The 8,025-nt window shown below is 36.2% G+C and overlaps 1 long non-coding RNA gene across 1 annotated transcript in view; it reads left to right on the forward strand.

The window, feature by feature from the left end:
- LOC129350730 (uncharacterized) overlaps positions 1-693 on the forward strand; it is a 4,490-nt gene extending 3,797 nt beyond the window's left edge. Inside the window, exon 3 of the long non-coding RNA XR_008604217.1 lies at positions 634-693. This is a non-coding gene — a long non-coding RNA (uncharacterized LOC129350730). The remainder of the gene's footprint in view (positions 1-633) is intronic.
- The last annotated feature ends 7,332 nt before the right edge of the window (positions 694-8,025 follow it).

Below are 8,025 nucleotides of genomic sequence, written 5' to 3' on the forward strand. Positions count from 1 at the left end.
CATGTCGCTCTAAAAACGTCATAGTATAGCATGTCGCTCCAAAAAACGTCATAGTATAGCATGTCGCTCTAAAAACGTCATAGTATAGCATGTCGCTCTAAAAACGTCATTGTGTAGCATGTCGCTCTAAAAACGTCATTGCATAGCATGTTGCTCTAAAAACGTCATAGTATAGCATGTCACTCTAAAAACGTCTTAGTATAGCATGTCGCTCTAAAAACGTCATAGTATAGCATGTCGCTCTAAAAACATCATAGTATAGCCTTTGGTCCACAAAACGTTGTTTTTTCCTGGCTATATGAAGTAGGTGAGGAGCAACACAAAAACAGTCCAAACGCTGATTTCCAGGGGGTTAGACGAGTATTTATTTGAAAGAAGAAGTTTACAACAACACAACATCTGAGGGGGTTAAAAGCAAATGGATGTTAGTAAAATAAAAATAAATAAACAGAACTACAAGTGAACTTCATGTTGACACTGATGGGCATTCCAACCAGGAACAAAGTAAAAGATAATCAATACGAAAAAAAAACTCTTCCTGTTCATCTCTTCAAGCCCAAAAACACACCGCAGTAGCACCCTAAACTAAAACTACCAATGGGTTCCCTGTTTTCCTTTCTGAACAAGTCAAAGGTCCCTCTCTATCTCCCCACACATCCACCAACCACTGGAACACATCTCCAAAGTTCTGCCAGGGCCAGCTCAGCTTCCCCTCAGAAGAAGTGCCACCACCTGCCAGATGAAGGAGCCTTGTGAGAGGCAGCTGGCATCGTGATTGGACTCTACTTTGGTCTGTTCCAATCCAGCTTCAGCTCCAGAGACGGCAGGTGGGACGAGTCAACGGAGGCCGGGTGGACGAAGGCATGCAGCTGAGTACAATCCAGAAAACAACAGAGGAGGAGTGCAGTGGCCCAGGGCCAAAACAAACAGAGTAGCATCGTATGTATCTTAGAAAACATCATAGTATAGCCTTTGGTGTGAAAAAACGCCATCATATACATCGTATATTGCACAAATAACAAGTCAAAGGAAAGAGACATACATTGTAGAATTGTAGTAATTGTGGGCTGACTGATTTACTGATTATCAGTATTTTATTTTTTACTGATTTACGGTAATAAATACATTTAAAAATGGCGCTACTTTGGCTCTGAACCTTTATCTACCTGTGGTCGCTCTGTCTTCTGGAGTGATTTGATTGCTTATACGTCACGAATAAAACTCCTTTAACTTAACATCTGTAAACAAAAAAACGTGTCAACAAAGTTTCCTGTTAGAATTTGTGTTCTTCTAAGTTTAACTCCAAGATTTTAAATACTTTCATTTACTGCAAATGAATATCTACTCCAAATGTCTCACTAATAATCATTATCAGCCTTAAAAACCCACAAAACACCCCTCTATACTCGACCACACTTAGTACAGTCCGGTTCCCCCTTCTATAAATCTGCTTGGAATCTTCCACTTCCTGTTTGTCAAAGTGGCCTTCTACCTGGACAGGTTTTGTTGGAGCTCATGCAACAAACATTTTGGGTAACTGCACTTTAATATGGATGGATGACACTGAATTAGAGTCTGTTTTCATGAGACTAAGTTAAGATGTGGAGCTCTGTCATTAAATAGTAAATTATTTATCAGAATTCACAGAGAAAAGTCTGTAATGTTTGCTAGGTTAGCGTTCCACATGTTCTTTGGCTCAGCTAAAGCTAACTCTCTCCAACTTCTGGATCTCTTGAGTTGCTTGTTAAAATATCTTGCTGTAGGTGCTGAAGCTCAGAAAGTCTGAGATGTTTGTTCAAAATAAGCTCATTCTCAAGTGTTATCTGAACTGTCTTCTTTTGTTTGAACTTTCCCTAAACTTAGGAGTTAATGACAGAGCAGCACATCCAGACTCGGTCTCATTTATGTAGAGATTAAACTTCAGTGTCATTCATTGATGTTAAAGTGCAGTTTTTCAAATGTTTGTTGCACATGCTCCCAACTAAACCAGTCCAGGTGGAAGACGATGTGAAGAGAAAGCTCCAGAGGATGAATATCACACATTTATGTTGGAAATAAATGTCCTTTAATTTGACATTGTCATGCAAATGATGTTCAAATCTTTGAGTGTTTTGTTGATGTTTGTTTCTAAATGTGTTTTGACACTCAGCCCCAAAGATTAAAACCTTTTACGGCTCACAAGCTGCAACAATTCACACATTATCAACTATCTTTCTGACTAAACTAAGATAAAAAGTGAAAAACTGCCTGATTCCTGCATCATGAATGTAAATCTGTTTGGTTTTTATGACAGTAAACTGAATATATTTGGGTTTGACATTTTATAAACCAAAACAAGAAATGAATTAGTGGAGAAAACAATCAACAGATTAATGGACAAAGAAAATGTGTTTTCCAACATATGGCTGAATTACTGCAACATTACAAGATACATACAATTTGAAATCAATTTTATTTATACGCCAATTACAGGTCAAATTGTCTCAAGACACTTTATTTTTATATTTTTTGTCATATTTAAAATATGACAAAGTAAGAAATTTAAACTTCTTGACTAATCCAATTTATTATTTGGTTTTTAAGAGACTAATGGACAATTAAAACTTTCTCCACTAAAACTAATAAACATGAGGTCAAATAGAAGGAACAGTTTTAAATACTGCAGTCCCACGACGACAAGAATAAAGTTTGTCAACAAAAACTAAATCTGCTGGTGGATTCCATTAAAGTCCTAATAAATGATAATAAAGTGTGATACTAAAGGTTTGTGGTGCTAAAAATGTCAAAGTAAAGATATCAAGTTGAACATCTGGATGGAGGTTGATAAAAGTTGACTTTCTTTCATTCCTCTGGAGTCGACTCCATGGATTTTATGGATGGTGGTTAAAGACCTGCTCTTCTAGTCATCTTCCTTCTAGTCGCTATAAAAGTCAGTCCATCCTAGCCGACTTCAACATCTCTTCATGACTTGTTCTGCTTCCGACCTCGTGGAAACTCCAGAAACTCGGGGAAAACCCGTGGAGACTCGAAGAACTCGTGGAGACTCGAAGAACTCGTCGGGCGGGGGAAGGTGTGGTGGGTGGTGAGGGGAGGTGGGGGAGTAGAGGGGGGAGGCCGCCACCCACCTCCCCACCTACTCTCCGCCCTGACTCCACCCAGACTCCGCCTTGGCTCCACCCATGTGGTCACTTCAGAAACTACGATGCCAAAGGGACGACGAATTTATGTCTTTTTATCTGATCTGTAGCTCAGTGAGTTAAGGATTTGCCTATGGAGCTGCAGGTCGCTGGTTCAAGACCAGACACTTCTTAAATTTTATCAAAATCCTGACAAAGACAAAGAAAGAAAAGTGCCAGTGGTGGGTCTTGAACCTGCGACCTTCCACTTGGTAGTCCACTTCTTATCCTCCTGAGCTACTCGCTCAGATACTAATTCTTCTTTTTTTTGCGCATTTATCATCTATTTTTTGCCATTTTCGAGTTTTTTTTTTAACTCAAGTCTTGACTCGACCGTTTTTCTCAGGAGGCTGGACTTCAACCTTTGTGCTGGAGGGTTGAACCCTCAATTCCAAGACTTTCCAAAGACTCGAGACCTCCCCAGTCCTCAGGACCTGAGCTTTCACACAGTCTGAGGGCTGAAATTTTCTAAGTCCCACAGTAGTTCTCTGTTAGATTGAACTTTCACACAGTCCAAGGACTGATATCTTCTAAGTTCCTGAGTAGTTCTCTGTTAGTTTGAACCTTCAGACAGTCTGAGGACTGAAATTTAAAGTTCTGAGTAGTTCTCTGTTAGTTTGAACCTTCAGACAGTCTGAAGGCTGAAGTTTTAAAAGTTTCTCAGTACTTCTCTGTTAGTTTGAACCTTTAGACAGTCTGAGGACTGAAATTTTAAAAGTTTCTCAGTACTTCTCTGTTAGTTTGAACTTTCTGGTTAACAGAATCATTAAAACTTGTGACCATGAGTCTTGATTTCACATTTAGATCATCCATCTGAGTTCTTCTCAGACCTTCACCTGTGGGTTTTTTAGAAATCCTCAACAAACTTTGATTCTCTTCACTGAACAGTAAAGCTTGTGGAGATCAGAAGGTAACATTAGTTTGATAAATGCCTTCAACTACTAGTAGACTTTATCTGGAAAGCAGTTTTCTGAAATGAGTTCTTAGTAAATCTGTCCACAATCAAACCATGAACATAGAAAGAGGAAACGTTTGAAGAAACAACTTGATGTTTTCATTTCAGACTAGAAAACGCTTTAATACCTTTATCTGTTTTTGCTCTTTTTGATCCCTTTGTTTCTTCTGTTTAATTTGATCTTCTATAGTTTAACTGGTGTCTTTTCAAATGTTTTGTCTTTAGTTTGATTCTTCTTAAATGTTTAGTTTTGCTCTTTTCTCACCTTTTATTCTTTTCTAATGTCTGATTTGATTTCCAAATGTTTTGTCTTTTTAATGTTTAATTGTTGTTTTTTCAAATGTTTTATTGGCTTGTTTGAGAAATTTCCTTTTCTTTCCCCGTGTTTAATTTTTCGATTAAATCTTTAAGGTTTTTCTTTTTAAATGTTTTACCACCTATGAAATTTTAATTTTCTTTTTAAATGCTTCATTGTATTTTCTGTTTAATTCCTATTTAAAGTTTTATTGTCTTTACGATTTAATTTTCTAATTAAACATTTAATTTTTAATTCAATGTTTTGTCATTTTAAAGGTTTAATAATCTAATTTAATGTTTTGTATTTTTAAAAAATGTTCAATATTCTTCTTGTTTAACTTTATTTTTTCAATGTTTAGTTATCTAAAATATTTCATCTTTAATATTTCATATTTTTGTTTAAAAAATTTTGTTTAATTTCATAATTACATGTTTTGTATCTTCTGTTTAATTATTTAATTAAATATTTTGTCTGTTTAATATAATTTAATTGTATTTAATGTTTAATTTTCTTTTTAAAAGTTTTGTTGTATTAAATGTTTTTTTCCTTTGATTTAATTGCTTTTTTAAAATGTAGTTTATTTCTTTAATCTTTTTTTTTCTGTCAAGATTTTAACCCCAACCTTAGAAATGAAACAAACCCTTAAATCACAATGAAAATACTTCTGTTGTCATAATCATGAGTTAGTCAATTATTCAGTTTATCAATTCAACTTTATTTGTTTAGCACCTTTCACACAGATGACAAAACTAAACAAGCAAAGAGAAAAAACTGCTAAAACTATGATTAAAACTCAAAAACATTAAAAAGAAAAAAGATTTAACATGGTAATAAAACATGTCCAGAGGATGGAGGAAGTTTATTGAAGTCTTCTTGGGCTCACATGGGAAATCATTTAAAATATAAACTTGATATTCAGTCTAAGGAAACTGGAAACTGCAGAGCGACAGAAGAACCAACAATATCTCCTGTTTTCTCCTTTAATGAGTCGACTCTTCTTGTGCTTTCAGACCAAAGAACTACAGACTCTTCACAACCTGCTCAAACTCTTGGTACAGGACCTCACCACACGGGTCAAGAAGGTTTCCGTCTCATTTCTACTCTGAAGCTCACCTTCTGCTGCTCAAACAGCTGACAAATGTTTCTGCTGCTCTAAAGTCTGGTCTCCAGAACTTCCTAAAAACTCTCAAAGTCTCTTCTGCTGCAGGTTGCTTTGTAGAACTGTTCCAGAAAACCTCACTAAACCACATGGAGGGGCCTCAAGATAGTCGTCCAAATGAAACCATACAAAAACCAAACTGGCACAACCCAAACGCTAAAGTCTCCTGCAGCCTACCAGAGAACCTCTGAGAACAGAGAATCAGGACAGGAACTCTTACCTTCTGGACAACCAACGCTGGTTCACAAACAAGAATACAGAATGTGTCTGACCAAAACCCTCTGAATACTCACTACAGCCAAGATAAAGACACAACTCAGCTGTACCAAATCCACTAATCACTGCACACATTAGCACCATGTGCTAACTGTGGCTAAAGAACCACATTTACCAAGACAACTATCCAGTACAGAGCCCTAAAACACACAAAGAAACACATTAAAGACGATTTTACTGCTGGAAGCTGCAAGCCAACACCTAAAGAACAAACTCAAGCAACAGAGCCAAACCAGGTTCATTGGTGAAGAGAAGCAGAGGAAATGTTTGTCTGCAGCTAAATAAAGCAGGAAGACACTGAGCTGCTCAGGTGTTCCTGATAACACCAATCAGCCACCTGGACAGCCAATAGGAACACAGCTTACTGGAAGTCCAGAGGGCTGGGTTAGTGAAGGAAATTTAGTTTAAAGTTGAAGCAGAAAGTTAACAAAGAAAGTTGAAAACCATCTTCTGATACCTGAAATCTCTGAGTTTTCACACAAAGAACACCTGAACATGTCAAACTGGTTCCATAGTAGAACCATCATTGTAAAAACATCATAGTATGGTGTGTTGCTCAAAAAACATTAGGACCCGGCTGTCTAGGGAGGAGCAACACAAAAACAGGACAAACACTGGTTTCCAGGGGGTTAGGAGGATATTTATTTGAAAGAGGAAGTTTACAACAACACAACATGTGAGCAGAAAAATCACAAAGTCTGTCTTTAGTTCAGCTGAAAATATTAGTTTTTGTCTTTTTTATTGACTAAACTTTTCAGGAAGTAGATGAAGAATAATTAAAGCTCTCATGTAGAAGTCCAACTTATTTTGGATCCTTGTGGAGAGTTTAATCTTAGAGTTTTAAAGCTGTTGAGTTTTTAGAGTCACATGGATTGTTTTGACATTTAATAACCGAGTCCTGAAATAAAATTACAGTTGTGGATTTCTGTCATTTAGTCTGGACTAAACAAACAACAGCAGCATAAATCTCAAACGTCATTATGAGGAGTCTGGATTGAGGTTTCTCACTTGATAATGATCAAAATATGAAATGTAGGTTGGTTTAAAGGAGTATTCCACCTTAAATCTTTGAATGTTGACCTAAAAGGTTGGTTTCAGGAAGTATTCCACCTACAAGGTCCTCACACATCCACCTTAAAGGAACATTCCACCAAAAATCCTTGGACATGCACCTAAAATGTTGCTTCACCGAGTATTCCATCCAGAATCCTCAGAGAGACCTGAGGGGCTGGTTAAAAGGAATAGTCCACCTAAAACCTCAAATATAGACCTGAAAGGGTGGTTTAGAGAAAATCCTTCAATGTAGACCTCAAAGGTGAGTTTAATGGTATATTCCACCTAAAATTCACTACTGTAGACCTTGGAGGTTGGTCTGATGGTATATTCCACCCAACATCCTTGAACATAAACTTAAAAAGTTCGTTCAAAGGAATATTCCACCTAAAATCCTTCAATGTAGACCAAAAAATCTTGGTATAAAGGAGTATTCCACCTTAAATGTAGACCTAAAGGATGGTTTGGAGTAATATTCTATTTTCTTTTTTTAAAAAAATGGAGTAATATTCTACTCTAAAATCTTCCAATGTAGACCTAAAAGGTTTATCTGATGGTATATTCTACCCAACATCCTGGAACATTTACCTAAAAGGTTGGTTTAATAGTATATTCCCAGAAGAACCCTTGAACACTGGGCTTAATGGTATATTCCACCCAAAATTCTTGTACATATACCAAGAAGTCAGTGTAAAGGAAATGTAGACCTTAAAGGATTGTTTAAAGGAATATAATAATAATAATAATAATAATAATAATAATAATAATAATAATGTTTATTTCGAATAAGTAAAACAATACAAAGGTCCACAACAAAAAGAAACAACAACAAAAATAATACTAATAATAATAATAATAATAATAATAATAATAATAAAACAGAACAAGGCAAAACAATATAAACAAAAGAACACCGACATAACTGTCTTATTCGAAAAGGAGTAGGAGAAGCCGCGGCTTGTCAAGTCCCACCCCTTTCAACAAAATAGCAAAGTCCAAAAAAAAAAAAAAAAAAAAAGGATTCTTGAGGAAAATACACGTCTGAGTCCCACTAAAGTGCCGAACAGAATATGAATAATGCAAAGAAACAAGATTTTTTAGCGCTGTT

This window comes from Amphiprion ocellaris, chromosome 15, assembly GCF_022539595.1.
Source record: "Amphiprion ocellaris isolate individual 3 ecotype Okinawa chromosome 15, ASM2253959v1, whole genome shotgun sequence".
Classification (NCBI taxonomy): domain Eukaryota; kingdom Metazoa; phylum Chordata; class Actinopteri; family Pomacentridae; genus Amphiprion; species Amphiprion ocellaris.